This window comes from Elephas maximus, chromosome 19, assembly GCF_024166365.1.
Source record: "Elephas maximus indicus isolate mEleMax1 chromosome 19, mEleMax1 primary haplotype, whole genome shotgun sequence".
Taxonomy (NCBI): Eukaryota; Metazoa; Chordata; class Mammalia; order Proboscidea; family Elephantidae; genus Elephas; species Elephas maximus.
Window position 1 is genome coordinate 44727271 of NC_064837.1, and position 8388 is coordinate 44735658.

The following is an 8388-nucleotide window of genomic DNA, read 5'->3' on the forward strand; positions in this document are numbered from 1 at the left end:
GAAGATCAAAGACCACAGCCTTCAGTATGGATTACTCCTCAACATAAAGAAAACAAAAATCCTCACAACTGGACCAATAAGCAACATCATGATAAATGGAGAAAAGATTGAGGTTGTCAAGGATTTCATTTTACTTGGTTCCATAATCAACACCCATAGAAGCAGCAGTCAAGAAATCAAAAGATGCATTGCATTGGGCAGATAGGCTGCAAGGGATCTCTTTAAAGTGTTAAAAAGCAAAAATGTCACCTTGAGGACTATGGTGTGCCTGACCGAAGCCATGGTGTTTTCAATTGCCTCATATGCATGCAAAAGCTGGACGATTAATAAGGAAGACCAAAGAAGAATTGACTCCTTTGAATTGTGGTGTTGGCAGAGAATATTGAATATACCGTGGACTGCCAAAAGAATGAACAGATCTGTCTTGGAAGAAGTACAACCAGAATGCTCATTAGAAGCAAGGCTGGCGAGACTACGTCTCACATGCTTTGGACATGTTATCAGGAGGGATCATTCCCTGAAGAAGGGCACCATGCTTGGTAGAGGGTCAGCGATAAAGAGGAAGACTCTCAATGAGATGGACTGAAACGGTGGCTGCAGCAATGGGTTCAAGCATAGGAATAGTTGTGAGGATTGCACAGGACCGGGCAGTATTTCGTTCTGTTGTCCATAGTGTCACTTTGAGTTGGAACCAACTCAACAGCACCTAACAACAACGAGTAGGAATCAACTTGACAGCAATGGGTTCAAAATCAACAGGATGGAATTTTAAAAAATGCATTAGTCTGATTTAATTCCAATAGAAGTGTCAAGGGAAGGCTGAAAGCGTAACCTTTTATAGTTAAATATTGAAGAAATGAGAATTGATATCTGGACTTTAGGGAAAAATCTTCCACTCCTATCTTCAAACTGCTAGGTGTCAGGCCCAGTACTAGGCATGGGGGTAAGCAAAGACCGAGAAGGGGCTGGGGGGTTTACTCCGCACCAGACACAGTGCCTTAAATTAATCTCATTTAACCCTTACAGGGAAAGCACTCTTATTATCCCTATTTTACAGAAGAGAAAATTGAGTTTTAGAGACATAAAGTTACTTGCCCAGCAATTCCAGCGGCTAGCATTCTGAATTGAGCGATTGTCCTGAGGAGTCCATTGATCCCTCACGGAAGACAAACTCATATACAGTTATAATACCACATGATATGGCTTTAGAAGAGGAATTTACACGGTACGATGAGAGCACAGAATTATTTCTTCCAGGAGGCAAAGAAGGAAAGCTTTACAGAAGAGGTGACATTTGATTTATTTGAATAAAATCTCGGCAAGCAGAAAAAGGTGTGGGAGAGAAATACGAGGTGGAGGGAGGGAGCAGTAGGAACAGACTGCTCAGTCATATCTTGAACAGAACCTGTGCCATTTTTCCTTTCCCTAGCCTGTCTCTGTCTCCAAGTATGATTTTGCTGTTAGCTCCTCTAAAAGTTAAATATTAACCAGTGTTTCCCCTAAGACTGTGGAAAAACGAGTGATATCTATCTAAGCCTGTCAAACCAGGCAATGCTCATCAGGATGGCACCACTCACCCCCTGGGCTGACGGGATAACGGCAGGGAAAGAACAACATGTTTGAGACATGATCACCTAAACTACACAGAAAGGGAATGGACATTCCACAGGTCCCTAAAACCTATGTCCCCTTTACCCTGTAAAACTCCAGCTGGACTGCATTTTATCAAGACACACAGCTTTAGGAGGAGATCATTACCCTCTGTCTCGATATACCAGTATATGTAATAAAGCTCTTGCCACCCACCTCACCCCTGTCTCAAGAATTGGGTGTTCGTGGCAGGCAGCTCTAACTCAAGAATTTGCGGTAACGATTCGGTGGACTGTATGGGAATCTCTAGCAGTTTAAGACATGGTGGCCCCATGGCGAGGCCTGGGCCTGATCAACAGTTCTCCTACCAAGTGGAAGCTGGGGACTCTGTTTGTCCCTGGAAGCTGTCCCCAAACCTGGGCTTGCTGCAGTGCCACCGGTCCCCAACCGTGCCAAAGAGGTGGGTGAAGGCAAGACCTAACCCGAATCCTGAGATGAGTCCACAACCCTCTCTCCCATTGCACTCAGGGCTGGGGCAGATAGGGCTGGCCAGCTTGGCTTCTGGATCTGGATCCAGGCCCTTGGTTTCTAAGGCCAGTGACATCTTAGATGACCATACCTCTGAGTAGGATCACAAGGAGGGACTCTTGGTGACTCTAGAGTTTGGGCAGATGTATGAGTGTGTGGCGGCCATCATTTTTGTGTGTCTGGATGTTGTCTGTCTCTGGTTGGTGCACCCTGGTTCTGGGGCGTGGATGTAGACATCTCTGTTTGGATCGGGAGATTGAAGCCCCTCTGTCTGGTATTGGGGATAGGAGGTATCTGGAGGATTGAAGTGGAGATTCAGACATTCCTTAAAAATGTGTTAGACCTCACTAAGATCATCCTTGTTCCCCCTTTCTTTTCTGCCTTGTCTGGTCCAAGCACTCTCTGTCTTATGGGTGAATCTTATGTGTGACCGGGGCTGTCTGTTAGGTTGAGGCTGCCAAGATCACCTCCATAACCTGGCTGGCTGTCTGGGAGGTTGAGACTGCAAGATTGTCTCCTTCCCCTCTGTCTGTTCATCTTATGTGTAATTTATGTGTGATTCATGAAAATTGATTGGTGAAAAGAAATTCAGGTTTAACTAGAACATATAGAGACTCCTGAGAATTTATTGATTGCGCTGAAGAAAAGGGATGTAAGGGGAGAACAGATTTTCAGTCTAGACTGGGATTTGAATCACAATACAGAGAACACTTCCGGCAGTGTTAAGATTTTAAAAAGAAGTTCTCTCCTGGAGCTGAGAAAACTCTTGGCTGCAGTGCGAGAGACAGATAAATTCCCATTGGACTAAAAAAAAAAAGTGCTGGTGGTATCAACTACCTATAAAAATAAAAACCTAGGTTCTTGGGAACAGTTAATTGGACAGAATGAGAAATCAAGAGAACATACCAGGAGATTCACCCCTAAGGTGCATTCTTAAACACTGGCAATTCTTTTCTTATGATCAATTAAAGAAAAAGCTTCAGAAAAAGAAGGAAGTATTTTTTTTTCATAGAATTGGCCTGTCAAAGTTTACTCTGAGATAAGGAAAAGAAAAAAAAAAAATTTACAGAGAAAAATGCCAGGCAGTTTTCCTAACTGCTGCCTTGCGGGCTAAAGGCCATCCCCCAAGAAAACAAAGAAAAGAAGGGAGACCAAGGCCACAGAAGCCAAGAAGGCTCCACACCCCTTTAAAAAGAGACCAGTGCAGCTGGAGTAAAGAAAAAGGACATTAAAAGTGAGAGTGTACAAAATACCAACAACAACAACAACAAAAAAGGATAATTTTGTTTTAAAGTAAAAGTAAAAGTTCCGGAACAGTAAAAGGGAAAGAAATTAGCTGTCTTTTGCCTTTCAAAAACATCTAGGTTGACTTAAACATATGTAAATGAGTTAGAATGACCTAATCTTGTCTTCTACAAAGAATTAAAAGGTAGGTAGGGCAGGGCAAGATCAGGCCTTCTCAGCCCCCAGTCCCTACTCTCCAGGGTCGTACAGCTCCAGGGAAGTGTTTAAAAGACTTTTTCCAACTAGGTGGAGACCCTTTTAAGACAAAAGATAAGGAAAATTGCTGTTTTACTATAAAGTTTTACTATAGTTATCAGAAATTGGGTAAATCCCAATCTTCAACTGTAAACAAGTAAGAGAACTTCAAAAAGCCAGAAAAATATATATGTGTGTATTTGGGTGTGCTAATGAGTGAGTTCATTTTTGCCATTTAAAGGGATGTACTTTTTTTTTTTTTTTTACTATAAGAGATATACAACAAAGAACATTTAAGAGGTTTATTGAAAAAATAAATTTACTGATAATAGTCAAAAGTTTTATATGTCTGACTAAAGATTAATGGTTTAATTTATGAGATTTTAAGGCTTTAATATTAAACAGCATATAAAACAAAGAATTCAGTTCCTCGCTGTTAAAATAACAAAATTTTCTTTGATTACTGAGTTAAAGAGTTAATCTCTCTTTTGTGTAATCTACTTCAAAGAGAAAAGTTCGATCTGTCATTAGAATAAGATTCCTGAGTCAGAAACCAAACCACATGGCTTTAGGGGAAAAAAAAAAAAAAACTAAGGTTTTTACTTTCAATTTTTTTGTTAAATAACTATTGTTTCTTGGTAACTTATGATAAACTCCTGACAAGTTGGGAAGCCACAAAATTTTTATAAAGGAAAAGTGCTAAAAAGGTTTATTTAACATGTTATAAATTACATGGAACGTATTGTTAAAATCCAGTGCCAGATTCTTTCTCTTTGGGTTAAATTTTATACGTTAAGTACTTCCTCTTGTGTTTTTGCCTAATATTAGACAGCAAAAACATAATATTATGTCATAATTTTATTATTATTTATTTCTAACTTCATTACAAATTTATTTATTTTGAATCTAGCATCATTAAAGCCAATGGTTTGGTAGGAGACTTCACATCATTTACCTATGAAGTTAATTTAATTACTATTCAGGTATTTAGACACTTGATGATCTTGATATATTCTTTTTTTTTATTATTAACTTTTATTGAGGTTCAAGTGAATGTTTACAAATCAAGTCAGACTGTCCCATATAAGTTTATATACACCTTACTCTGTACTCCCACTTGCTCTCCCCCTAATGAGTCAGCCCTTCAGTCTCTCCTTTTCGTGACTGTTTTGCCAGCTTCCAACTATCTCTATCCTCCCATCCCCGCTCCAGACAGGAGATGCCAACACAGTCTCAAGTGTCCACCTGATATAATTAGCTCACTCTTCATTAGCATCTCTCTCCTACCCACTGTCCAGTCCCATTCATGTCTGATGAGTTGTCTTCTGGAATGGTTCCTGTCCTGTGCCAACAGAAGGTTTGGGGACCATGACCGCCGGGACTCCTCTAGTCTCAGTCAGACCCTTATGTATGGTCTTTTTATGAGAATCTGGGGTCTGCATCCCACTGATCTCCTGCTCCCTCAGGGGTTCTCTGTTGTGCTCCCTGTCAGGGCGGTCATCGATTGTGGCCGGGCACCAACTAGTTCTTCTGGTCTCAGGATGATGTAGGTCTCTGGTTCATGTGGCCCTTTCTGTCTCTTGGGCTCATAGTTATCGTGTGACCTTGGTGTTCTTCATTCTCCTTTGCTCCAGGTGGGTTGAGACCAATTGATGCGTCTTAGTTGGCCACTTGTTAGCATTTAAGACCCCAGATGCCCCATTTCAAAGTGGGATGCAGAATGTTTTCATAATAGAATTATTTTGCCAATTGACTTAGAAGTCCCCTAAAACCATGGTCCCCAAACCCCCGCCATTGCTCCGCTGACCTTTGAAGCATTCAGTTTATCCTGGAAACTTCTTTGCTTTTGGTCCAGTCCAGTTGAGCTGACCTTCCATGTATTGACTATTGTCGTTCCCTTCACCTAAAGCAGTTCTTAGCTACTAATTAATCAGTAAAAAACCCTCTCCCTCCCTCCCTCCCTCCCCACCTCGTAACCACAAAAGTATGTGTTCTTCTCAGTTTATACTATTTCTCAAGATCTTATAATAGTGGTCTTATACAATATTTGTCCTTTTGCCTCTGACTAATTTCGCTCAGCATAATGCCTTCCAGGTTCCTCCATGTTATGAAATGTTTCACAGATTCGTCACTGTTCTTTATCGATGCGTAGTATTCCATTGTGTGAATATACCACAATTTATTTACCCATTCATCCATTGATGGACACCTTGGTTGCTTCCAGCTTTTTGCTATTGTAAACAAAGCTGCAATAAACATGGGTGTGCATGTATCTGTTTGTGTGAAGGCTCTTGTTTCTCCAGGGTATATTCCAAGGAGTGGGATTTCTGGGTTGTATGGTAGTTCTATTTCTAACTGTTTAAGATAACGCCAGATAGATTTCCAAAGTGGTTGTACCATTTTACATTCCCACCAGCAGTGTATAAGAGTTCCAATCTCTCCGCAGCCTCTCCAACATTTATTATTTTGTGTTTTTTGGATTAATGCCAGCCTTGTTGGGGTGAGATGGAATCTCCTCGTAGTTTTAATTTGCATTTCTCTAATGGCTAATGATCGAGAGCATTTTCTCATGTATCTGTTAGCTGCCTGAATATCTTCTTTAGTGAAGTGTGTGTTCATATCCTTTGCCCACTTCTTGATTGGCTTGTTTGTCTTTTTTGTGGTTGAGTTTTGACAGAATCATATAGATTTTAGAGATCAGGCGCTGGTCGGAGATGTCATAGCTGAAAATTCTTTCCCAATCTGTAGGTGGTCTTTTTACTATTTTGGTGAAGTCTTTTTTTTTTTTTTTTTTTAGATGAGCATAGGTGTTTTGATTTTTAGGAGCTCCCAGTTATCTGGTTTCTCTTCATCATTTTTGGTAATGTTTTGTGTTCTGTTTATGCCTTGTATTAAGGCTTCTAAGGTTGTCCCTATTTTTTCTTCCATGATCTTTATCGTTTTAGTCTTTATGTTTAGGTCTTTGATCCACTTGGAGTTAGTTTTTGTGCATGGTGTGAGGTATGGGTCCTGTTTCATTTTTTTGCAAATGGATATCCAGTTATGCCAGCACCATTTGTTAAAAAGACTATCTTTTCCCCAATTAACTGACACTGGGCCTTTGTCAAATATCAGCTGCTCATATGTGGATGGATTTATATCTGGGTTCTCAATTCTGTTCCACTGGTCTATGTGTCTGTTGTTGTACCAGTACCAGGCTGTTTTGACTACTGTGGCTGTATAATAGGTTCTGAAATCAGGTAGAGTGAGGCCTCCCACTTTCTTCTTCTTTTTCAGTAATGCTTTGCTTATCCGAGGCTTCTTTCCCTTCCATATGAAGTTGGTGATTTGTTTCTCTATCACCTTAAAAAATGACATTGGAATTTGGATCGGAAGTGCATTGTATGTATAGATGGCTTTTGGTAGAATAGACATTTTTACTATGTTAAGTCTTCCTATCCATGAGCAAGGTATGTTTTTCCACTTAAGTATGTCCTTTTTAATTTCTTGTAGTAGAGCTTTGTAGTTTTCTTTGTATAGGTCTTTTACATCTTTGGTAAGATTTATTCCTAAGTATTTTATCTTCTTGGGGGCTACTGTGAATGGTATTGATTTGCTTATTTCCTCTTCAATTTTCTTTTGTTGATGTAGAGGAATCCAAGTGATTTTTGTATGTTTATTTTATAACCTGAGACTCTGCCAAACTCTTCTATTAGTTTCAGTAGTTTTCTGGAGGATTCCTTGGGGTTTTCTGTGTATAAGATCATGTCATCTGCAAATAGAGATAATTTTACTTCCTCCTTGCCAATCCGGATGCTCTTTATTTCTTTGTCTAGCCTAATTGCTCTGGCTAGGACTTCTAGCACAATGTTGAATAAGAGCGGTGATAAAGGGCATCCTTGTCTGGTTCCCGTTCTCAAGGGAAATGCTTTCAGGTTCTCTCCATTTAGAGTGATGTTGGCTGTTGACTGCCCTTTATTATGTTGAGGAATTTTCCTTCAATTCCTATTTTGCTGAGAGTTTTTATCATAAATGAGTGTTGGACTTTGTCAAATGCCTTTTCTGCATCAATTGATAAGATCATGTGGTTTTTGTCTTTTGTTTTATTTATATGGTGGATTACATTAATGGTTTTTCTAATATTAAACCAGCCTTGCATACCTGGAATAAATCCCACTTGGTCGTGGTGAATTATTTTTTTGATATGTTGTTGAATTCTATTGGCTAGAATTTTGTTGAGGATTTTTGTATCTATGTTCATGAGGGATATAGGTCTGTAATTTTCTTTTTTTGTGATGTCTTTACCTGGTTTTGGTATCAGGGAGATGGTGGCTTCATAGAATGAGTTGGGTAGTATTCCGTCATTTTCTATGCTTTGAAATACCTTTAGTAGTAGTGGTGTTATCTCTTCTCTGAAAGTTTGGTAGAACTCTGCAGTATAGCCATCCGGGCCAGGGCTTTTTTTTGTTGGGAGTTTTTTGATTACCGTTTCAATCTCTTTTTTTGTTATGGGTCTATTTAGTTGTTCTACTTCTGATTGTGGTAGTTTAGGTAGGTCGTGTTTTTCCAGGAATTTATCCATTTCTTCTCGGTTTTCAAATTTGTTAGAGTACAATTTTTCATAATAATCTGATATGATTCTTTTAATTTCAGTTGGGTCTGTTGTGATGTGGCCCTTCTCGTTTCTTATTCGGGTTATTTGTTTCCTTTCCTGTATTTCTTTAGTCAGTCTAGCCAATGGTTTATCGATTTTGTTAATTTTTTCAAAGAACCAGCTTTTGGCTTTGTTAATTCTTTCAATTGTTTTTCTGT